The sequence below is a fragment of the Channa argus genome, chromosome 10, assembly GCF_033026475.1.
Source record: "Channa argus isolate prfri chromosome 10, Channa argus male v1.0, whole genome shotgun sequence".
In the NCBI taxonomy this organism is placed as follows: Eukaryota; Metazoa; Chordata; class Actinopteri; order Anabantiformes; family Channidae; genus Channa; species Channa argus.
The window spans coordinates 9,684,758-9,711,104 of NC_090206.1; positions in this window are offsets into that span (position 1 = coordinate 9,684,758).

The window sequence follows — 26,347 nt, forward strand, 5'->3', positions numbered from 1 at the left end:
ACAGATGTTTTATGTAAAGGAAAAAGGAGAATTAATTGATCCAAGCCAACAGAAGTTTCCCAAACGCTGGCCTGATAATAGCGGACCCGTCATCATTAGGATTGATGGCACCAATTTATTATTAATGATTCGTAAAATGAGATCCAGTAGACCCCATTTTAAATACATTTTCCATTACAGAGGAGCTGACAAGCAACACTGCTGATTTCACCAGCAAAGCCCTTCACTGTCTCTCTTTCTCCCTCTGAAATACAGTAACCCTACTTCACCCGGCACAATGTCTCACTTTGGTAATGCTTGGATTGTCCCAAATTGAAAGCATTTGTTTTAAAGCTGAGAGGTGAATTTCAAGCCCTGTCACAGTGCCGTGATATTGAGGTGTTTTATTTTTGTTTTAAATCCCACGATGCAGTGTCTTACAGTATAGTGTACCATAACAGATATTCTCTTTCCCCTAAATGTCCCCTATTGGCTTCAGACTGAAGCCATCTGCTATGATATAATTTTCTGTCAATCAAGCTGTTATAATTATAACTAGTCAGACATTAGGAATCTAAATGCTGCATGTTATGGCATTTACAGAAGTCATTATTTAGAATATCCCAGTTTCCCTTTGGTGATAAAAATATATACAACATAAGTACTGAAAAAAATCAATGTGTAATGCAGTAGGCAGGGCAGATTACTGCCTGCACTGCAATATCTATCTGAAATGTTGGTCTGATTGCACTGGAAAGGTCTTGCTGGCCAGCTTGAAAATAATTGCAGTTTGAATGAATTTAAACCTGGAGACAGACAAAACCACCTAAACTTGCTGAGACATTGCAGTTGATTTAAATACAGACAGCATTTAAACTGCCGGTGGGCCCACAATAAATAATTTCACAGACTCCCAAACCAGACATCTGCCTTCTTACAGTAGATAAAGCTTCATCTCCAGAAATACCATTAGCAACGCCTAGAGCATGCTTAATAATTAATAACTAGAGCCTTCATGATATTAAGTTAAGAGTTAACTGTGTGCATGTGTAGGTGTTTGTACATGTGCACTTTAAGGCCCTGTGTGTGGTAATATCTTTGCTCCACAGTTGTAGTCCAGGTTTGCGTGTGGTTGCATTCCTGTCGAATAGGTGGTGATTCGTGGTATTGTGTGAAAACAGCACTGCACCCATCCTCGTTTACACTCATTCTGATGTGAGGGGATTTCTAGGAAGCAGATTCTCCAGATGACTTTCATTTCCTTGGTAATTTATGAGTATAATGCAGGAGCTGCCTTTCTGGGCTTTAAATTACCATGTAATTTTTGAATGTTGTCTCTGTAGCAGCAAGACAGTGGAATATGCAAATCAAATCAAAAAAGCTTTGAAGGCCTCAGACATCAGTCCATCATGGGTTTACCTTCTGACAAGATTATGGCATAACTTCTACTCACAGTTTACACAGCTTTTGAACAGTAACAAGCACAGTTAGCACTGACTATGCAAACTGTCAAACACTCTCCCTTGCAAGTCCTGTGCTTGCCTGGTTTGTTTCATCTGTATCTTGGTGTCCTCTGTGGGACAGAGCAAGAATCTCCTAACTTCCACTACAACTAGGAGGAAATAAAACAAAGCCCTCTGTGCAGCAAACAGGATCGATGCATATTCTGCAGTACACACAGACCCAACATCTAACTTTTTAGAACATATTGCAACAAAAAATAAAGAATTCAGGAAACTATTAACAAGACAATTGGTATGAAGGGAGATTTTTTTTATATCAGAAAGTTTTCATGTTTTTTCTTTTTTGGAAAATAATAAAGTCTTTATAGTTTTTAATTTTAAAATACAGGTTTTTGTCCAGGGAATCCTCTTTAATTGTATAGTTTCACTTTGTACGCAAATAATTGTCTCACTGATGTATTTTATATTTTCTTTTTTTCAACTTTTGGATGGTTTCTATTCAGTTTTATTTTGTAACACACTGCTATTTTGACATCCTACGATCACAAAAGCAGCATCCTTTAGGGGTTGGCCACCAATGTTCAGAGCCCTACCCTAACCTACCATTGGATGGTTATTTCATTTTCTGCTCTTCTACCAAGTATATACTTTATAGACGCGTTGTCCACACATCCTATAAACTACCATGATGAAGGCCCTGTGCAGAACGATTCTTCCATTAGCAAATTGTGATAGTGGTAGTTTCACTAGAAACTGAATCATGACTAAGTGAGTTTCCTACCCAACAGAAACTAATTTTAAACAAAGTACAGTAAAGGTCAATTGCTGCATTTGTGGTTTACTGATTATTCACTACATTTAACATGTTATGTAACTCAGGTTTCCAGGACGGAAAAAGAATGGCTTATAAAAACAAATCAATTGTGTTTGTTGGCTGTGAATATGTAAGAAAACAACCATGCAGTCATAACATACACAACACAACCCTGGAACTACAGCCAGGATGTGATTTGCAATTTTTCATCACAGTACTGTGAGTACAACCAGTGCAAAGTGACATTATTAAGGCTCTATAAAGTTGTCAAGTTTGCAAACAGGGGTATGCTGACATACAGTAAAATGACACAACCACTCAAAAAAACAGAGGCTGGACCTCTTTAAGATGAGTCATGATATAAGATCATCAGATTGCCCATCCCTAAATCTTTGCATATTTTAATGGCACAGTTTATTTACAGAACAGTAAATGTCTAAAATGAACCCGATCAAATGCAGATCCTCACATACTTTAATTCTATTGGCAATGTGCTTAACTGAGGAGTTGCTGCTTATCTGTCTCACGTAGGAGCCCTGCATCTGCAAATGAATATTTAAAACATATTTCTTGGATGATATTCCATCATCACATTAGTACTACTTATCCCAATCATGCAGCCCTTTGTCCTTCTCTAACCCAAAGCTGTTTTCAGTCTAAACACACGTTAGATTTCGAGTGAAATTGCAATTAAGCAGATCACTAAATGCTGTGTAATGATCAATCTATGCAAGGTGCAGGTCAGTGTTGTATGAATATAGTATATGTTTGTATTATTGGTTATTAAATTAACATTACTGTTTAGTTACTTTTGATCCCCAGAAACTCACATGACATTTCAAATACATTTAGGTTGTCTCACACAGAGAAATACATCCATTTGTCCTGCTTACAAAGCCTGGAGCTAAACCTGCTTCAACACAAAATTAGCTTGTTTTGCTTCGACTGATTCTACTTGGTCTGAATGTGCCTAATGACTCTTAGAATCTACACCTTTGATACTATTTGCACATCCTGTTTAAACGATGACAGGGATTCAGCTCCAACTTTTATTGCCTTGCACCTTCCTGCTACTGTTAGCGTTTCTGCAGTCTGATTTTCTGCAAGTGTCATGCCAAAATGTGACTTCCTGCCAAACAGTGACTTTTTAATAGAAATGCATTATGGTCCCCCAGAGATGGTTGGCATGAACCTGGAAAATCAGATCAGACAGATGAAGAGACTCAGTTGGTCTAGAATACATTGATTATCTGTGTGGTAATGTGTTACTGCATAAAGTAATTAATTATAATATTGCAAAAACTAATGCATTATTACTGCAATACTATGAAAAGTAATAGTAAGTTATTATATTACATATCACATTACCAAATTGTCCATGGTAATGCATTACCACGAACACTGGTGATGGTTCTTATTTTGCTCACTATAACTATAACTATTTAACTATTACAGAGATGCGGCATCTACCACACATACACAGGCAGACAAAGAATGCATAAAACATAACACTGGCTGTTTATTTTAGCATGCTTAGCATACCAAATGATCAGGGATTACCATATCAAGGCAATTAAGACCATAGTTCACTGAAAGGTAGATCTTTGAAAATCAAGCACCTTTCTCAATACCTTATAAATAACAATGTCCACCAGGTTTGGATTTATACAAGTGCTTATAATTAATTTGAAAGGCTACTTGACTAGTGTGTCTCACAGAAACACAGCTTTCCCCAGTGCTATACACATACAGTATAGACTGACAAGCAGGGAAGAAAAAACAGCAGATATGCACATACAGTTGCTTCAACAAAGTTTCAGACCTCTTTACCTAATATTAAACATTTTATCTTGTTCTCCATGCAATAACTTTTATGACAAAGTCAAAACTAATTTATAGAATTGTTTGCAAATTTATTAAAACTCAAAAACGTATCATGCTCATAACTCAAATGGCAATTCATATTTCAACTGGCAAATCAATTTTAATTTTTGGTCATGCAATTTGACAATGTACTTTGCGATTGTCAATTCAATATGCAAAGTGGCAATTGAATCCTAAATTCAGTTTTAATTGCTTGAATAAAAAGTTTAAATAAAAGCTAAATCAGTTGCAGTATATACTGCTATGGTTTTTTGTAGTCTTTATGTATAATTTCTAATTGTGACCAGGTGCATCCTGGACGTAGTATAAAAGGCTAAACTTGTGTATATAAAAACAATCCCCCAAAATGAAAACAGATCAGGACAATGGTATCAACCTTTCCTAAAGCTAAGAGTCTTTACAGGAGCAAGTGGCCTTAATCATTGTGAAACGAGATTAGTTGGTCACCCTGAAAAATCAGGAGTGCTACCGTACACTGACTGGCTATTTTATTTGGTACACTTGTACAGTCTAATGCAATCTAATGCAGCAGGTCTGCCATGAATTCTACTTTTACAATGTTATAATTTCTCAGTTTTTAAGTTGAAACTGTCTGAAACTGAAAAGCGATATCATTACTCTGTATTTATTATTGAGCTCATAGTGGATGGTGGAGTTGTATTGGACTGCATTATAAGAAGGAGGTTTCAATGTTTTGGCCACCTCATTCATTTGAAATAGGCTGGCCAAAACATTAGATGCAATTACAACATTGTAAAAGTAGAATTCATGGCAGAGCTGCTGTATTGGATTGAATTAGGTACAAGTGTAGCTAATAAAGTGGCCAGTGACCGTATATCTACGTAGATGGTTTAGTCTGGGTAGAACAAAAGCGAAGTTTCTGCAGTGTGCTATGTGAGTCAGCAATGAAGGTTTTCAGGTACAGTACCCACATTAAGAAAATGCTCAGAGCCCAAAACAGTCATTGTGTTTATGTGAAAAATAAACTTGAGCATAAAATATTCTTTGGGCGAAGGTCGCAAGAGTGAGCAAGAGCTTGATCTTTGCATAAACTGACCAAATCAGGCTCAAAGCTGCTGGTATTAAAATGTGGATTAATTCTGACTTTTAATATATTTCCAGTTGCTAGTATTACTACATGTTTCACTTTTTCTTTATGGGTTATTCCATGTAGACTGATTGGCAATAGCTTGGTTTAGAATAAAATCTTCAATGCAGTTTGCAAAAAGGAGGGGTCAGAATCCTTTCTGAAGCCACTGTATGCTGAAATATTTATTTGCACATACAAATGTGGCTCGTCCACCCCCTATTCTCCCTGTATTATTCATTTTGTGTGATTCATTCTGTGTTATTCTGCCTGAAAAATTAAATGCATGAATTCAAAACACATTCAATACTTTACTATGTAATTAGAGCATATTATGCACTTAACTGCAATTTGAATAATACAATGCAAATCACTTTCCGCTGAGACTTTTAAGGGAGGATACTTTACTTTTCACTTAAAACTCAGCTTGCCAGGAAGCAGAAAAAATCAGAAGAAAAGGGAAAAAAGTTGTCTTTTGAAAATCCCATTAGGAGGGTCTGGCGTCTACTTTTGACTCAGCTGTTAGCCTGGTAGCACTTTGTACACACCACATGATGTGTCAAGCTAATCACCACAGAACAGCTGCAACTGTTCTGCTGTTGCTTAGCTGATGAAAATATATGCCCCATGATGCTGACCCCAATTGGCTTTAAGTCTTTATCTGGCCTAATCGTTGTCTTAACCGCAGTTTATTTATAAATGTGACTTATATTAACTGTGAGAGGCTTTTGATAAAATGCTTCTCTCAGTTTCACTGACAGCAAAAAGCAGACAGTCATAATTCAAGCATCATAAGCCCTATATCGAATCTCTAAGATCCATTTCTCCTAATGTAATCCAGATTTATTGAATTACCGCTTTAGATTTATTATTTGCGCGCAAGCACATGAATCTATCAAGAGGTATTATTTTATATAGTATCTGAAAAAGTGGAGGACCTTTAATGGGCTGACCATTAAATTACGAAGGCAAACTCACATGCACTACATAAACATGGACTACGATACTATTAAGTACTCAACATGTAAGAAATAAAGTATATCCTAGGGTCTGTGTAGAAATGTTTCCTCATGAGCAAGTTGTTCGAAGGAGTGGAATAGTGGCTGCACATCAGACCAAAGAAGGCTTTTAACTGAGCCATGAAAAAAGTATTGTAATTTAAAAAGGTTTTAATGACTTTGAACCTAATTTGTGAGTATCATAACAAAATGTAGCTTTGGGAAATGCCCAAAGCCAAAAAATTCCAAATCAATCTGAGTATGGAATTCAATTATGCGAAAGATTTTTATTTTGACTCTAACCAAACACAAACGTGACGCGGCTGCCCTGAACTCGCTGCACATCCAGCGGCTACTCTAAAATCTATGTTCCAATCATCCTGTCCTATGAAGAATCCACCCAAGACAAAATTTACAAAAGACTTATACAGATCTAGCCAACTCATCTGTGCGATCATCTTGGATATGTTTGCACGATAAAGGTCCAAGCCAAAGAATGGTCAATTTGTCTCTCAGCTATTTCCACACAACATCTATCAAATTGCAGATTTTAGGGAATGGGCTGTGTCTGCATAGAATTTATGATGACTATTAAGAGTTCTTGGCATGAGTGCAAAACCAAGACAGTGGGAGAGAAATATTTTTGTAGGGACTTTACTTCAATAAAATGATTAAATTCTGCTTGAGCCAAAAATATTTCATTCTTATGAACCATCGAGTCCTGTATGTATGCCAACCTGTATTCAAAGACCTAAAGACTGAAGTCCCATGGGGGAATTATGCTATAGCAATGGTGACATATTGAAAAGCATAGCACTTTCCTTCTTATAAGACAAACTGAACTGAACTTCATGTAGACGACAATTCCTAACATTACTGCGCCCGCATTTACATTATGTACATGCATGCAATACACAGCATGTATTTGAAAATGATTCCATCTACATTTTCACCGTAGAATTTTTATTTTTTATTTTTTAGAAAACTTGCTTAAAAGCTCTATGTTTTAAAATCCACAGGTGATCAAATTAATACTTTTAATGTGAGAGGGTTTCCTCATACCGACAAATCCACAGATTTATTACTCAACTTTGCAGTTCCCTTTAGCTTTATAGAATTTCCCAGCAACTTGTAACTCATTCTTCGGTTTAATTTAATGTTTTATTTCAGTCTAAAAGCTCTTTATTTCCGCCCACGCACTGGAAGAAACAACTGATCTAAGAAACCAGGTTATGCCTTACTATGGAAATGCACAGGCACAGCACCTAAGTGCTGTTGCAGAGCGCCTTAAGCTGAAATAATGTAAATGTGTATTTAGTTGACATATCCAAATGAATGAATTGTAAAAACAACAGTCAGAGTTCTAAGCACTGATTTAAACTCAAAAGGGTTTGATTTCAAACTGCAAGCTAAGGTGGCAATGGGAAAGACCAGTTTGGAGGAAATGATGTGAGACTGTTGCCGACAGACACTAAGCGTCTGACACTAAGCTGATCAAGTGGCAGATTGGATATTTCTCTGCATGGTCAACTCAGGATGATAGTTGGAAAGTACATTCCCCACCTACCCTTCATATATATTTATTTATGAATGTGAATGGGTTTAAAACTATTTTCCTTATGAGCTTACCAAGAACAGGGTGATTGGAGATTGATCCGTAAATGCTAATATTTCTTAAATCAAAACAAAAATAACCTTGAGATGGATTAGGGTGAATAAGCCCCCACTGCTGTAAAACTAAACACTCCATTGGTTTTCCTAACTAATTTAAATCTTTTTAAATTCCTTTAGACATATGGCATTTTCTTCAGAGAAACTTCTTTTGATTTCTCTACATCCGTCTTTCCCAACAGACCAGATTACCATCTGCCCTGTAGCAGCTGTTTTGGGTGCTATTTACATAAAATCTGCAATATTTATAGGTGCCTATACTGATTACCTGGGGGTGTGGCCCCCATGATAACCCCCCCGGCCAATTAAATACAACATTATCTTAGCTTTAGCACAGACATATTTCTTTATCTAAGTAACAAAAATAAGTGGTTTACAGTTGCACTTGTTTAAAGGCAGGAGACCTGAACTAGCCACATCATTTGGAAAACAAAACAATTTATATCCTCCAGAAACGGCGCGTTGAAGTCTGCGCTGAGCAACAGCACATTCTTTCCCTTCATATTCAGGATAATACTCCAATTCATAGACCACTATATGTCTACGTATATTAGGTTTTGTCCTAAATCCCTCAACAGCAGCTGTTCCTTGAACTTAAGATGCCAGTTTAAAGAATTTGCATTATTCATTAGGTTATATTCTGATCAGCTGTGGGCAGTGTTGGGCAGAAATAATAATATCACTGTTACAAAAGTTACAAAAAACACATTACAGTTACTCCCTCCACAAACAACTCCTTAACACATTATTTTTGTTCTTATCATGGCAAATATGGATTTGAAATCAGACATTTAAGATCCTAGTCCTTGTACTTGCACACGTCACTATTAGCAGAACCATAAGCAGTAAACTGGCCAGATGTGTCTACATTCAGCAGCTTGAAATATTTCCATTACTTAGATTTTCTCAGGACAAAAGGTGACAAGAACATTATTTTAACATGCAAAGGCACCGATTCTGGGAAATGGGGAATTTCCTCCTCACCCGTGAGGGACATTGTGTGGCGAGAATAAAAATTGGACTGTAGTCTGCGGTTTTAACAACAAGCACCTCAACCATGTCCTGACCTTAAAATAGGCTTTGCCTGTCTGTGTATTTTGACACATGATGCATTGAAGAAGTGACAGACAGGATACATTTACACAGAGCCCTACATCAGATTCCTTGGTTAGAAATCAGCATTCAACCTGTAAGAAATATTATATTTCCTTTGTTCACTCTGACCTGGTTTTGATCTGTCTTGACATTTTATCAGCGACTCATGTTTTACTCTTGAAATGACACACAGTGCAAATGGCGCTGTAGGATATCACCATAAAGATGTCATGTAAAGTTACAAAAGGAGTGGAGAAAAACATCTGATAATATCGCCTAAACACCCTCAACCAATTATTCATGTGACCACTACCCCCAACATCCATAGTTTCTGGGGCCACTCACCAGGAAGAAGAAAATGTACATATAAATTATGTGCGCGTAGTGGGAAGATTCTTTCCACTGCAAGAAATATGACCTTAAACTTCTCGAAACAGCTCTTAAGACAGTACAACAATGTGAAATTCATGCATATGTACCCCAAAAAGACAAGCGCACTGTGGTTGCAGAGGATGGCTGCTGCCCTTTATGGTTAATGATTTAAACTGGATTTTGTTGTTTGTTTGTGTTGTCAGCAGCTACAAGAAAGGATCTCACAATGCTTAAGGCTGCATATGTGATAGATGAAATGTTGCCCATATCCACTATTGACTGTCCATTTTTCAGACTCTAACCCTCAGAAAAGTTATGTACAGAGTAATGTAACAAGATACTTTTGACATGTAGTATTAGGTAAAATAACAATATTCATTTTGAACAATTAAGTGCAGATGTAGGAGCTTTTACCACGGCTCTGCTGAAAGCGTTGAGCAGGGTGCCTGAACTCATAACACGTATGAGTGTTGTTTCCTGGGAGAGGCTGGAAGTTGGCTTTAAACAGCTTGGCTGGAATAGGGTCAAGAACACCAGTGGATGACTTCATCCCGCTAATTGCAGCGCTCATCACATCTTTTGTCATCCTATTATAAAGTGACATTCAAGGTTGAGATTCACTCTGAGGTAGCTCTTACAGCCGCATTGAGATTTCTGGTGTTACTTAGGGTGGTGATTTTTCATTTAAAAAAGTATTTGTTTTTTTATAATTTAGCTCAGAAGCTAAACATTGATTTACAGAATGGAATGTTTTGGAAGAAAGGCTTGAGAATGTATTTTCTGGAATTAACTTTAAGGATGATAACAGCATAAGGACAGCATTGCTGTCTTACTGATATTGTAAAATCTTATATGTTAATATTTAATATCTCCTTCGATATTTTGTTATTCATTTTATTTGCCTTTGCCTTTTTTATTTGTGCATTAAAACATTTAGTTTATTATTAATATCTACAAGGCCATCATCTGAGTCAGTGCCAATGAAAGCATAATTCTGCTTGTTAAAATATACCTTCTGCTTCATGGTCAGGGTTTTCTGACGTAAAAACGAGGAGTGTTTTTACATTTTTTTAAAATGTAAAAAAACTACAGAGGGGGCAACATTAATAAAGAAAATAGAGGCAATTCTACCTCTTTTTTTTCTCTTATTTTTCTGGCATATAAAATGTTTTAGAGTGAAAATGTGACTGTGCATATTGAATAAAGTCAATACTAAGTTTGAAAACCAAATTAATGCAATGCAAGATGAAAAATTATTGAAAAACCTTCACTAAGGAGTAATCTGATATTTAAAACTTCTAACATTACAAGTTCCACTTTAATCTGGGCTGTGTATAACATTGTACCAACGCTTCCCCTGGAGACCCATTGGAGTGTGACCCATACATTTCTTTTTGTGAGGCAATCAGTGTATCTGATTGGTTTTATTGCAACTAAGGAGGGGAAACATCACCTCTCACAAATGTTGAAGTATGGTGTGAACCACAATTAGTGAAATGTCTTAGCAAACAATAGTTTACCAGCTCGACGCACAACATCAGGGTCAGGAGGTTTCATGATGACTCCACTTTATTAGTGAGGCTTTGCACTTGCTGTGCTTGCAGTGCAATCCAATTATATAAGTAAGTATTCTCAGCTAATGACTACTTCTGACAAGTGCATTTTAACTTCTGTATGTCTACTAAATTACAAATGCAACAATGTGTAATGCATTTTTCATGGGCTGGTATTGAAGTACAATATCTAAATACTCACTCCACTATTGTGGCAAATGAAATATTAGCCATCACTCATCTATTATAATATCAACAGATAGTTAACATAGAGTGTTACCATATATGGGGCGGATGGAAACTTATAGATGCTGTTCAGTAGTTCAATTTTGTGTTTTTCCACTCCAGTTAAACTAAAGGTTTTTCTACATTGTCCCAGGTTTCAAGGTGCAACATTTAATTTAGAGAAAGGTTTGAGGAAACATAAAATATTCCTTTATAAAAGCTGTAAATGGCAATGATTAATTTCTGTTTGATATGGTCAGTATAAAAAAAAAAGTGGCCTGGTTTCATATCCCACTGTAACATTATGTACCTGAAAGTAATTCTTTATGCATGAGGTGACAATATAATTAACATTTAGGATCCTGCTACAAACGTAGACATGGTAATGTATATTCTAAAAGTAATGAAGAAGACCACTTAAGCACAGAGATGGGTGGGTAGGCAGATCCCTGTTGGGCCATTAATTAGTTGATTACTCTTTTAGATTGTGACCAAGGTTTAATTTGTGACTGCCACCTATAAAATATATACTTAACTGGATGGGAAACAGCTTCACTTCATATTTCCCAACCCTCTGCAACGTGTGACCTATCTAAAACACTTTTCGGCGCAAACTGTGTGTCATTACATGTGTAATTTAAAGCCACATTACAGTTTACAGGGCCCCGGTGAGTTTTAAAGCCAACTAACCAACATCCTATTGAGTTTAAAGGAATACAGTAATACATAATAAAACTCTTTGATGTGCTATTTTAGATATTATTTCAAAGCAGTAACTGGGTCCCTGGACCTGTATGGTTTCAATTAAAGTGCAATAAGAGCAAAATTACAATATGTGGCTGTAAACTGTGATGGATCATTTACTATCAAGTGAGCAGCCAAGTTAGTTGTTCTTACATGTGTATCTAAATGAATTAGATAATGTGACTAGTGTCACTGTTTAATTTATGGGAAGGGCCTAAGTTGATAATATGCGAACTGTTAAATTAATTAATGTGAAATGTAGGACACATACTGTAAGGAGAGAAGTGTTGGCAAAAGGGCAGCTGCTTTTTCACACTAGTGAAGGGGTTCATATATAATAAAACCTCCAATCTTCCAAGAGATGTCACAATGATGTGGTGTCACCACACAGTAGAGGGACAACATCCAACTACAGATGTCTTTATGTGCAAACTGGCAACAATCAAACTTGAAATTTCCTTGTCAAAAACAGAAGTTTGGATTCAGATGGGACTTCGAAGGAAAAAATGCCTTCCACACTTCTGAGCTCCATTCAAGAAGCTTACATTTACAGTCCTGACATAGAGTACATCAAGGAGGTAAAGTAATTCTGGGACAATTCTGCAGGCAGCAGGTATCCATCCATTTTATACCCTTTTCTAATTTAATCAAACTGACTGTATTTTGATTACATGTTTATGTAAAGATTTGGTGTGTGAAATCAATTTGTACTTCACACAGTGCGTGGTGTTTAAAATGTGTAATTAGGGCTGTCACATTGATAACATTTCACAGTCCATACTTAATCACAATTAATCACAAATTAATCACATTTTATCTGACTGGAATTTACTGTATACAAATATATTTTTTAAGTTATATTCTTATCAGCATAGGACATATGGTACTGATGGGACTTAGTGGCTGTACCTAATAAACTGACACATTTGGAGGCTGCTAATAGATTTCACCAGAATTTAGTGAGTTATTAGGTTATGAGACAAATCAGGCTCAACAGTTAGAACAGCAGTATTTTATTGAGACACAGTTTGATGAGATTAAGAAATATTTGTTTTCTTATTTTATTTGATGAGTTTTTTTTTCATGTATCAATTTAGTAAGTGTATGTCCCCTCAGTTAGGATCTGTCTCCAAGCTGCTGCTGCTGTGTGTGTGTGTGTGTGTGTGTGTGTGTGTGTGTGTGTGTAGGAGCTGTTCAACCCTCCATTAGACTAAGAGATAGACAACGGAGAAAACACTTCATAAACGTCACAACTATAACTTGTCAGCCATTCATTTCCATCAGTTAACTCTTTGAGTGCAGAAAAATGCTGAGAATCGTTCAGCATTCCTACTCTGAGCCTCTGCCACTGTTGAGCTCAGCGCAGGTAATGGAGCAGGTCATTATAACAGAACCCACATTGACGACAGCAAAAAATTTGTGGTGTTAAAAAGAATTTGCGTTTACACATTATTGCATAAACAGTCCTAATAATTATAATTCACAATGTACCATCATGCTATGTCAGTGCCGTCCTTTTTGTAGAAGAGGATACTTGAACAAGTATCATATTGCATTTTCAAATCCTGAATAGACTCAAAGCGATGGCAGTGAAAAAGTAGAGGAAGGATACACTGACCTATTAATTAAAGAAGCGCAAAGTCTCTCACTGATTGTGTCACACTGTCCTGATATCTGAAAGAATTTCTACTGATGCTCTACACAATGGCCACAAAGGAGAAGATTCTGTGTAAGGTGACAGCTGATAATAAAGCTGAGAGGACTACACATTCTAAATTTGTCCAGCGTACATCTAACTACTCACTGCACCTAAATGAGGTGTCTGAAAATATTAAATAAACATTGTTTCTGGATTTCTTTTGAAAAGAATGTTTTGAAGCTTTAAGCTCCATATTACATGCAGTGAAACATGTCTGCAAAATCTGACTTTCAAATCAGCATCCTTTGAAGATAAAAAAAAAAAAAAATCCTCTTACATTTGATAAATTGATGTGTCCCACTGGAGACTGCAGAGTGCACTACAACGATTTCCTGTGGTCAGACAGCCACACTGGGTCACATAGGTACAAACAGAAACGACTTTGAAAGACATGAACAATTGAACAGATGGATGTAGGAGATGGAAGATGCCCCATCAGAGGCAGGCAGAGCTATCATTTGACAGGGGGACTGAAGACCTTTCCATCTGATTGAGCCTTTGTCAATAGAGCTAGTTCCTGATGCAGTAGTCTCTATAAAGAGAATAGATTAAAGCTATGATTCTTTTTTTAACAAATGCATAACATAGACCTGGTTCCTTCTCCTCTGATGTGACCGCAGGAGTTTCTGAGGGTAAAGAGCTCTCTGGAGGACTGGGGTCATTTCTGTGCAAACTTCTCTCCTCATGTTTTCTTTACTTGCAAGGCAGGCAATATAAGAGGCTCAAAGTGAGAGTGAACATGGAGTTTCTGTAGGTATATTACTGGCTGGCAATATCTGAATTTCTTTTACGGTTTTATTCAGCTGGAGGGTTGAGCACTGTCAGGTTAAAAGATAAAGAAAACTTAATTTCCGGTACAAAATTGTCATATCTAAATTAAAAGGTAACACTTTTAAAGTCAAATAAAAAAAAAAATCTAAAGTGAAAATTAAAGATCCAAGTTTCCAAATTACATGTCTGGTGATACAATGGGCAGCTAATAACATGTTCAGGATTACTAAACTGCATTCTGATTCATAATAGCCTTCAATTTTTTCTTACTCTCAGAAAAGGCCCATGCGTGACCCGAGTTGTTCAAAGAGACATTTGGAGCTAGTGGAGGAACAGTGCATGAGAGAACATAATAATTAGTAGCTCAAATGTCACCGTCACCAAGGAGCTTCTAGTTTAGCATGCAAACATCATGTCTCAGCCTCATTCAATTGAGGACAGAGGCAGAGGAGACATAAATGTGATACCCAAGCCCCCCCCCCTCAGTAAAGTAGAATAATCATGAACAAAAACAATGTCTGTGGGGGAAGTGACCCCACAGACACTGTGTGGGTCCTTCCCCTGAGTGCTTTCCCAGCCTCTCTGCCATGTCTACGTCCCAGAGGGCTCCTGTATGCAGGCATGGCTGGGCTCGGCCGGTCCTTTGGGGATATAAGGCGCCTCCTGCTGCTGTACGAATATTCTTCCACTGGAGAATCTCTGCTCTGTGAGGCAGCAATCAGCATGCAGCCCATTTACAGTCCGAGGCGCAGGAGCAGAGATTCTATTACCCCAAGTCTGACAAAATGATGTTATCTGTGTGTGTCTGCAGCAGCGTGTTGTGTTCACCATTTGACGTGCATCATCTGTTTGAAGAGAGGACTTAATGTCAGCATGTGTGGCATGTGGACTGTGTGTAGAGGAGTGTTGTAGAGTGCTATCTAGGAGTACGGCTCAGCAGAATAAACTGCACTCAGGTTTCCACACAGAGCTCTCGTGATTAGATTCTCTAAGGCCTTCAGTAAAGATAACACTTGTGAGGATAAGCCTTTGCATGGTGGGATATGTACAGAGTGTTGTGTGTATGTGTGTGTATTTAGGGGAGCAGGACAAGATGGTGGTGGCGGGGACTCATACACCTCTCCTGGTGAGCATGTAATGTTGTTGTCAAGGCCACAGACACCTCCACAGAGAAGAGAGAAGATGAAGGCTGACGCTTCTTTCCCACCATTTCTAAGCAGATTATTTCTCCTCTGTATTAAAGTCTTCCAGTTATTCGTGTTGATGCCTCACCAACACACGGCCGCAGATAAAAAGTAATGTTAATCTGGTGAATACATCACAAAAGGTTAAAATGTCACAGTCAATATTAGAGAAACTTATATAATGCCTGCTGCTGAATCCTGTGGAGGCACTTTGTGACATCCAGCTTGGGGCTCAGGCAGATGCAGGCATTAATAGATATCACACCAACAAAGGTTTAGGCCATTGCAGTAACCACCTTGATCACATTAATCAGCTATGGCCGAGAGGAGCAGCCTTTTCAATTCACCTCACATATTACGGTAAGTAGCAGCAACAAGGGCAACTGAGACAACGCTGCTTGACTTACTTACTCACAAAGGACAAAATGTGTTACTGCACCATTAGTTTGTTCCAACCATAATTTATATTTACAGTCACTTTATTTAACTATCTATTGATCCAGGTCACATCCTGTGGTGCTCAATATAACAATATTTTCCTTCTTCCAAAGAAAATCTCTGATGTCTAGACCCCTGCCCCAAGCCAGCAGCACCCTACTTTGTGAATATCATGGTTGGACAACAGTGATTATCATCAGGAAGGTCAGGAAGCTAAATTAAACCAAACACTGAAATATTTAACTGTGCTGTATTTTTTCAATTTTACTATAAAGATTGGAAAAGAAAAGTCTCCTCTCACCAAACTACATTTGATGAACAGTAAAGTTTCAACTGCTGTCATAAACAAGATCATTTGTCTAATACACAGCTACAGAAGCTTGAAGGTCCTTCACTTACATTTATTTAAAAAACAATAACTAAAAACTTTAGGGGCACAGTTATCATTTTTAAAGAAATAACATTAAAGCATCCCTTTTGTCAGACATTAAGCCATATAACGATGCAGGAGCAAGGGGTTTACAAAACGATGTAAAAACTTAACTTGAACTTGCAACATAGTCGACCAGCAGTTCTTCACGAATGTTTTTCCTTTTCGAACAGGATAGAGGCTACAAATTTATTTTAGGTTTTATAAGTAGGGAATAATAGAGTTTTATCAAGTTCCTCATGTACTTAATGTTAGTGATAAATGATATGGCCTGTCATTATCAACTCGTAGAGATCACTGGTGGCCAATTGTTTATGTTTAATACCATCTTACCACAGGGTCTTGGGTGTGAATCTGTATGGATATCACATGCCAACAAAAGTGATTCTGATCATGTATACAGTTAATTAAGAACATTTATTTTTATAACTGTGTAGTTAGCATTTAGTAGTTGTGGCAAAGTGTAAAGCTGCTCTTCTGCATTTCTGTGTTTATTGATTCTGCATTATGCTGACGCTTTTAAAGTGCTGGGACTTTGTTCCCAGAATCAACCACCTCCATTAGCTTTTAAAACTGGTTTTCCACCATGGCACCACGTTTTAATTACAAAATATGAAACTACAGGTGCAGAGTCCCTGTCTCCATTTAAGCTCTGATATTGAGTGAAAAGGCAGAAAAGGCTGTCAGGAGCAACCGCTGCTGAAGTTTCGACTCATGTTACCACAAGGAGCTTCAGTGCGAACTTGGCTCGTCCTGCAGTTTCTGTAAACAGTATTGTGGCGGTAGCATTAGCTTTTAAAGTAAAGGGGAAAGGGCTGCTGTGTTTTTCTGTCTTTATCTGGAAATACGCCCCCCCTGGCCTGTGAGTGCACTTCGGCCCCGCCCTCAGTTGAATCCCAACACAGAGAGCAGAGAGACAAAGATAAGAAGATAAACATATACACAACATTTCTAATCCACTGATCTCACTGACTGGTCTCTTCAAGTGTAAATACAATGCTTCAAATTTAGAATTAGCTCCTTGAACAACTTGCCTCAGTGTGAAATAATACTTTTTATAATTCATACGCGTCACGTGAATATGTGAGGAAAACAGCTTGCACTGTGGCGCCGTGGCTTGGTGGTGATAATTCTTTCACTGCCTGGAGATACAACTAGTGTTTATGTGGGTTATAATTTGTATGTCACCTGTTGCCCAACACATCAATATCAGCAACACTGTGGTAAAGTTGCCATATTTAAACAAAAACCCTGCACTGCCCAGTGACCCAACTTTGCAACTGCATCTGATAGACCGTGAATGACCACGGTCTTAATTATGGTGGTAGAAGAACTTTTCCATCCAAAACACATGCATACACTGTTAATTAAAATCCTGTCGAGCTCAGAAATGCCGCGAAGCATCTTTTCCCCATGTCTGGCCTTCTAAACTAACTGTATATTGTAACAGACGTGAAGTGGACTCGTGCGCTAGCAGTTGAGGCAATCAGGGCTGGTACATCGACACACCACAGCCCTGTGCTGAGGCCCCAAGGCAGAAGCGTTAGCACTAAATTGACAAAGCAACTAGATGTGACAGGAGGAGTCATAAAATTGCATTTTGTAGAATCAGTGTTTTCCCCTCCTTTCTTGTCCCTCAGCACTCCCTGCAGCAAAAATTAGATCATTGCTCAATTTAAACTGATATGATTTCTAGGCTGGATCCACATAGCCCACTCGTTGAATTGAGATGGAAGAGGATGAACCCTGGAGCCCCTGGGGACAGAACATGTACATTTGATGTGGTCATAGCCACTGCACAACTCTCCGCTATCTGCCTAATCTTTGAAGAACACACATCGTCTTTATAACTATGTCTGTAAGATGTTTCATCAGAGGTGATATTTTTATCAGTGTCATTTCAGGCCATTTGTGGCTTTCAGGTACAACATTTTTTCCTCAGACATTATAAAAGTAAGGTAATGACTGCAGCGGGGCCATACTAACAGCAGTGCATATAGCCCATTTTTAGAAAGACTGAAATGCTTGCCATCAGCATCAAATGTGTTCATTATCTGGAAGATGGTCATACGCCACACCACAGTTGTGCATGAATTCATTACGATGAAATAATTGTTGCTTTCCAGGGAACAGCCTATAAATTCCCAATGGTTTCACAAGCATTGATGGTTCTTTTTTGCACCACGGCTGCTGGGCACCAGCTTTTTGATTGCACCAAAGAGACAGCCCTGCGAGCAAAGATGAAACATATCAATGAAACTGTCACTCCCTCCCATCCAGAATTTCTTGGGTGCCACAGAAGAGGAGTTTGCTGAGAGCCTTTGTGAAGCAAGAAGCCCTGGCTGAATTGGGTCAACTAACAATCTCCGAACACATAGCTACAGTGGCAGACATTTGGTATTGGACACCTAATGTCCAGCAAACAAACAGCAATTGTTTGAAGCATTTTCAAAACTGCTCCTTAAACTAGATCCTCAAACTGTCTTCTTATCGGTTTCTAATGTATTATATGTCAAGTTTAACTTTGCAGGAAACTGCACTGCAACATAAAGAGGTTTTGACATGCATGTCTTTGCATCGCTTAAACAGGTCATGGTGTAAAAGGGCCAAGGCCTCATGTCGTGATGATGAATTGAATTGTCTGATCATGTAAATTGTCTGCTCTTTATGCAAATCCATATCCAGTTAATAGCTGCTGATTGCTGTGCTATTACTGGTCGTTGGTGTTTAACATGATCGCAGTACAAATACTTCAGCGCGTCATTTATTGTCTACCGTAGCCTACCTGCCTCTGCAGAATCACATACAGTAGCGGGGCAAGTGCATTTTGCAACATTAATATCGCAGTCGCCCATTAAAAACAATAATGTGATGAATATGATGTCCACAAATTTGCCAGGCTCTGAGACAAAGGACAAAGCCTTCTCCATTTCCAGTTGGAATCTGCATAGCTGCAAGCACGCATGAGAAGGATGAAGTAACATTTGGATGCTCAATTAATTTTAAAGGTTTTTACACTATTAAACACAATTTATCTAGCAGCAATTGCACTGCACCTCTGTCTTTCTTGTGTCTCTTTGATAATTTTGTTGCAATAGCCAAATTCCAGTGTTTTATTCTTGTGTATTAATATGCTGGCTTGCGGTTCAAGACCGTTTGTCGACCAGTGTGTAGGCGGCAGCAGAGCAAAAACTACTTTTTCCTGTAATTTTCACGTTGTGCCTGGGAGCGTGACCACTGCTGCTGCTAACACCACAATTCCTCCTCCTCATGGTAATCATCATAATGGATGTGATCATAACTTGTTTGAGTGATAAAATCAAACAACTGTTGTGGGCATTTATGACTGTAAAGCTTTATATGTCTTCAATCAATTCAATCTATTTGCTATGTGTAAATTGTACTTTTTTCTTGGCTTCATGGCCTTTTCTTACTGTCTATTGTTAAGTTTTACAAGCAGGAGGGGTAGTCAGAGAGATGATTATCGATTTTGAACACAGCCAATATGGATAATTTTTTTGTTTCTTTTTTCTCTGTTAGATTGTCCAATGTTTAAAATATGCTGTGGAAATTGTGAAATATATTCTTTCAAATATATCTTTACATGACTTTTTCACTACTTGGCAACCCATCATTTTTCTCATGAAAAGAACTTGGGGAATAAATTCAAATGGTCTAATGTCTATTTTTGTTTTAGCAAATCTGTTTGTATTAAACTGCAGCTTGAGAGATGACAGTTGTACCCATTTTAAATTGAAATGGGCATTCAAAGGCAAATATCTCAAAAGCTCAGTGCAAAAAAACGAAACTACGTTGCAAGGCCAGATACCATCCTGCGTGAAGTGACCCACAAATTAAACCATTTTGGAAATGAAATACAGCAAATGAACCTATTTGAAGGTTTAGGTGCTGCCAACAACCATCAGTGAAGTGACTACAGCTTAATACCACAAACCTCAAATTAGAGTGTAATGTTCACCCCCTCAGAACCACGTTGAAAGAAACTGATTTCTGCTGCCAGTGTACATATGCATGTCAAAGAATGATATATATTATCATGTTTCATGCTTTCAGTCTCAAAAAAAAAAAAAAACCTCTCGTAAGCTTAAAACGTTTGAACAGCAGGTGCCACATTTCATTCATATCTTCGGAAGAAGGCAGCTCTTCTCACTAGTTCGCTAATCAGCTCTGCAGGGAAGAAAATGCTACACTGATTCCTACCTGTTGCCAAGAACCGTGACAGCGGCATTGTGATTGTGAGGGTGATTTAGTTCCACAGAGTCTTGTTTATTGGCAGCCATTTAGCCAAGCGTGTCTTCAAACCCTCAACAGAATAATTCATCAGTTTGGGGTATGCAGCAGTATTATTGCAGACATACAGTATGCTCTGGAGCCACAAAGCTGCAGCAATGGCAACATCTTGTCTGGACATACACTGGCACTGAGAATTTAACCCCATTCAGCTTGCGTGCAAAATATTCCAATATTTGGACTTACTTAAGATATCACAAAAAGTACCCTGCCTCTAATTCTAACAACAAAGCCAGATAGTCGATAATGGCCAAGGTCAAGTGGTGCTGCAATGAAGGGAAAGACTGTAGCATAAAGAAAACATATAATTCAAACACATAATAATGACAACCTTTTTATTTGCATATTTGTTGTTAAAAGTGTGCCACAGGGTGACAAACCTAACACCTTTAGATGGATTTTATCTAGATGAAAAAGAAAATAAATAAAGAAATCAAAATTTTCATGCATCTGCTCACACTGCCTGGGGCTTGGTGTTCAACCTCGGGGGACTTCCGGCTATCCCTGACTCTCCCTGGGGAATAGCGGAGGAAAATGTGCAACAGAATGGAAATCTCAACACTCTCAGCCCTCCCAGATTGCTATTGAAAGCATTTACAGTACACTGGGTAAGACACGCACCCAAGCATTGATAATGAGGGAGAAAATGAGAAAGTGTTACTTGGGCAATATTTGTAGCAAATACAAGCCAAGATAGTCAACTCTTGTTTTTATTTACCCCTCTAGTGGAGTTGGCTTTCTGCCATGACTCTTATGTTTCAGCTCGTTGATGCAGTCTTAGGAATCTTATGAATGACTGTCATAGGGTAGGTGTGTGAGGGTATTTCTGATGCCAGAGACCTGAGGTAAAAACCCCTTAACAGTGGATCTATCTGATACATGTAATCATCTGCCCAAGAGAGAAAGTGAACATCAAAAGCTGAGAGAGAGGAGAGAGACTGGCATCCATAAAACAATTAAAGACAGGCGTGACAGGCTTATTGCCTCTGCGGTGCTGGTAACGGGAGTTTCAGGAGAATACACTCTGCAGATGACTACATTATTTATAGATGAAAGAGGATCCAAAACAGAGCAATCAATGCACAGATGAGACCAGCTACCAAGTGACTTTAACCTGGGCGTTCAAGTGCACAGCAGCGTCAGATGTGTGTGCTGCAGAACGGGCAGGTGCAGGGCTATTTTAATAGCTCCCTGCCTCCCCTTTCCTCTAAAACAACCAACTATTAAACTGCCAGTTTTATCATTCTGACTATAGGAGAAAAACTTCAGTTTTGTCCTCATATGGGTGAACAGCAAATGAGCCAGCGTGACCAATGAGGAATTACAGCCATTTGGGCAGATCCATCAGAGCAGTTTGTGGCCATGTTTCCACGTTTCAACACATTCCTGCACACAAGCACCCTCACAAATCTTTTGTTATCACCAAAGTGGCCACTGCGAGACCACTACACCACGTATGATATGGACTGCTTGTGAAATCCAGGGAGGTGCACAGAGATAGGAAGTATAGGGCCTCAGAGAGTACATTAACCTGCTCTGATCTGCCAAAATACAGCAGCAATTTCACACCTGAGCGGATAAAAACATGACCATTCATTTATGCCGGTGACAGGGAAAACCTTGCAGCTTAAATTCAACCGTCGTGTATGAGACATATGTTCCCCATCATTCAAGAAAGCATTCTCAGCAGCTGGGGAAGACACTGCATTGATTTCATTATAATTATCTACTCAATTATTTTCTCAAAATGACTTGTCTTCTTATGAACACATGTTTAGCTGTCACTTCAAAGTTTAGCATGATCACATAACATTATTTTTTGTTATGGCGAACTAATTGGTTGTGTTTGATGTGTGAGTTACTAAAAAACTTAACAGCTTTCTTTGAGATCGTTATTAACTAGAGTAGGACAAGTGCAGAATTGTATATATATTTTGTATGTTGAGAAAAACACTGGTATTGAGGAAAAAGTGTGTCTTATAATCGTATTTTTCAGGTTTCACTTTGCAGTAATAATACTGTAAGTTACACTAGTCTTGCATTACTCACTGTGTGTTTGCAGCAGGAGTGGCCATTTAACAAGCTCCACCAAGCCCCACTTTAAGCTTGGAGTTCTTTTGAAAACCATGTGCAATAATGACGTTTTATGTAGCCATTTCCCCGCAGAATTCCGGGTGTTTAATGTTACAGCTTTTAGAGATAATCCCAAAACAATGTTCAAATAAATGCAGTGTTCAATACATGTGGGCTACACATATAATGCTGGCTGGCTCCAATTTGTTGTTTTCTCTTTTCCCTTTCCTCATAATTTTTGATATGCACCTTCTTTCGGGACCTCAGTGGTATGAACTTTTAGTTGACACTGCAAGAGATGAGTTTTTAGATCCTTTGATGTGTGATTTTTAGTGAACAAGGGAGAATGTGATGTACATGTGAGAAAAGACACCAATTAAAGAAGGCGCCACACTCCCAGGGAAGTCACGCCATTATTTCTTTGAGACCCACTCAAACTCTGACAAAGGGCATGAATCAAACCAAACCCTTAGGCGAGGACAGGAAAGGAAAAGTGTGTATGTATGTGAAGAATGTATCCGGCATAGTCAAGCTCTGAGACTGGGCAGTCACAAACAAGACAAGACAATCAGTGATGAAAAAGGGGGGACATTTTCTAGGGATTTTCAAAAAGAGCACACTTTGAGACAAACATTCATGAGGCAGAAAGGGATGTTCACACTAGGCACTTTTTGGATTTTTACTTAAATTCAGGATAGTTGGTTGTTTGAGCAAGCAAAAATAGTTTCATTATTTGGTGGGCACCAAATACATTAACTGCACTAGATCTGCCAGAAGATATGTCTGTGTTACAGGTCAGAGCGTACTGTCCACCACACTGCCTGCACAAAATCCAACCTGGGAAAGATGACCACTCCACTCCAAGGACAACCAACTAGTAATAGTGTTCACTATAGAAATAAACAAAAGCGATTGAAGGTCAGAAAGCTTCAACAATAGCAGTCCCATTGCCTTCTAGCTTTCGTTTTTATTAATCCTCAGTTTACCCTCCACCACACAAGTGTACTGCAATGTACACTTTTCTTTACATACTAGTTTTTCTGAATTGTTTCTCGTTACAAAATAAGTTTCATAGAAGACAGAAGAGAAGAAAGGGCACATATTTGTAGTGATAATAGCTATAAATTTGCTCCATACGCTGGTACACATATACAAGGTCACACAGTGTGTCCCCTTTAACATTTTGCCATCAAGAGGAGCATGCCACACAAATATCACTGACAGTGTAATGGGGTGCGGGGAGCTAAATGAATCAAAAATACATCACTACAGAGTTAACCTTCACCTTCCAACTATGATTTGTGCTAAACAACACACGGTTGTTAATGTGCACACATTATCTGATCTATTGAATGCGTGAGAATCTCTACCAAACCTGCATTTTACACAACTTACGGCAGATTTAGCACATTTCTTTCAAAGGGATGAGCACAGCATACAACAATATGAAGTTCAATGTGGTATGATAAACAAGACAAGGAAACTTTAAAGTCATTAAAACAAATGGTATAATGGGAAAAACAAATGGCTTTGTAAATGAGCTGTGTCTAGTTTTGCAATGATTATGCAATGAAACCAAGAGTCCATCAGTGACCTAGGCTATAGCAGCTGAGCTGGCCTTACATGTCTCAGCTTCATACTTCAGTGCTTCCAAGAGAGTGTTTTTCCAATACTTATTTTGTTTTTAGTAGGAAGCTGCAAGAAAACAGCAACCAAATAGCTCTACGGCTGAATGGTTGGACAGCTATCAGTAATGCTAAAACATGTTCCCATGTCCATTCTAAACACTGTGGAACATGCCTGTGGAATGTGAACAAAGTCCCTAAAGGTTTGAAAACCCTATTAAATAAAGAAAAGCTGTTAAAATAGACCACATTGTCCACACTGTGTCAGCTATGATTGCAGAAACCACTATAGTCCAAAGCCCTGCAAATAACAATGACATGTATGTAGGGTTAACAGACTAGGATCTTGTATGAATGGCAAAAGTATCCCTATAATTCTGATATGAATGGTCACATTGAATGAGTGCCTAATACCTTGTGTGATTCACACTATTGTGTTCCTAAGTGGTATAAGGAACAACAGCTGAGAGAGAGTGTCACTAGTTGTCAGAGAGCCCAGAATTTATAGTGGCTCTCCTCCACACAGTGCTGCCTGGCTGTGCAGAAAGGACGTCAGATATACAGTAAGTCAATGCCTGCATGTTTAAAGCCTACACCTTGATGAAACAATGTACTCTGTACTATTTACATCAAATTACAAGTCATCTGTAAGTCAGTCACATCAATTTTAATGACCTTATCTTTAAAGACGCTAATTCAGCATATCACAAAGGGCATTTTGCGGGTCAGGGTTCATGGACATGAAATTTCTAACAATGTAGCTGCTGCTGGTGTTATTTCATACCTTCCTGAGTCTGAAAGGATAAAAAGAGAACAATGACATTTTTCTAAACCTCTCAAATGGAAGAGGTTTAGCAATTGCTAAGTTACAGTTGCTATGGTACAGAATAATTAGAGAGTGTGCACATGAGGGTGTGATTCAGCACTATGAGTGTACGAATGGGAGCCAGTGAATAAACATTAAGAGGATGTGAAATAAAGCATTGTTTATGCAGCTGCTGCCTCCGTCAAGTAAGTAGCCTTTGCCAGCATCTCAATTCTATTCCTGTTCTTCAAGACTGTCCAAGGAAGAGAGAAGCAGAAAGACCAGAAGTCTTTTATGGCTGCTTATATAAATGCAGATGTCTGTAAATCTGTGAAAAAGTGAGTACACCCTAAAGATAAGATGCAGGGGTTTGAGCTTTAAGCTGTGAGAATGCAGTGATCTGTTCACGGCGATGGTATATTTAGCAGAGATTAGAACCATGTGATGCAACAGCAACAGAAATGGTTGAAAGATGCACTCTCTGTTTTGTGATTTCGCAAGGTTTAGTGTGTAATTCATTCAAGAGAGGACAAGTCACAGTGGCAGGTAATATTAAAAGATGACTCATTCAGCACTTCCCAACGACAAGGTTCTCTCTTACCCTTTCCCCTCTCCCTTTCTATTCTACACTTTAGGATGAATGTCTCATAATACCTGTCACGCGTATGAAGCCAGACCTTAATTTCCTAAGCTACATCCTCTGCAACTAACAATTTTCATTCTACAGTACGACAAATATCCTCTTAAACCTTAAATTCCACTTAAAGGTATGAGAGAATGTGTCCCCCCATTGAGTTTCCATGATAGAGCTATGTAATGAGCAAACAGCGAAAAGGCAGCTGCAAACATCCATCATTCCCTGCTCTGCTGTGATCCAGTTTAAACAACGCAGGGCTTTGGCAGCAAAGCTATGATTTAAAAAAAACTTGACATTGTACATTGTCATACAATTCTCTGCCTACAACAGTGTCTCTGTGAGAGCTAAATCTGAATAAGCATCGCATACAAACAGGATGGGAGCTCAGTGTTACTGTTACAACTAGTCAAGTTTGAGGTAGCTTTGTTCATATCTGTAAATCATCGGGGCCGTCGTCAAGAAAAGCCACTATGTACTTTAGTGGAGGAA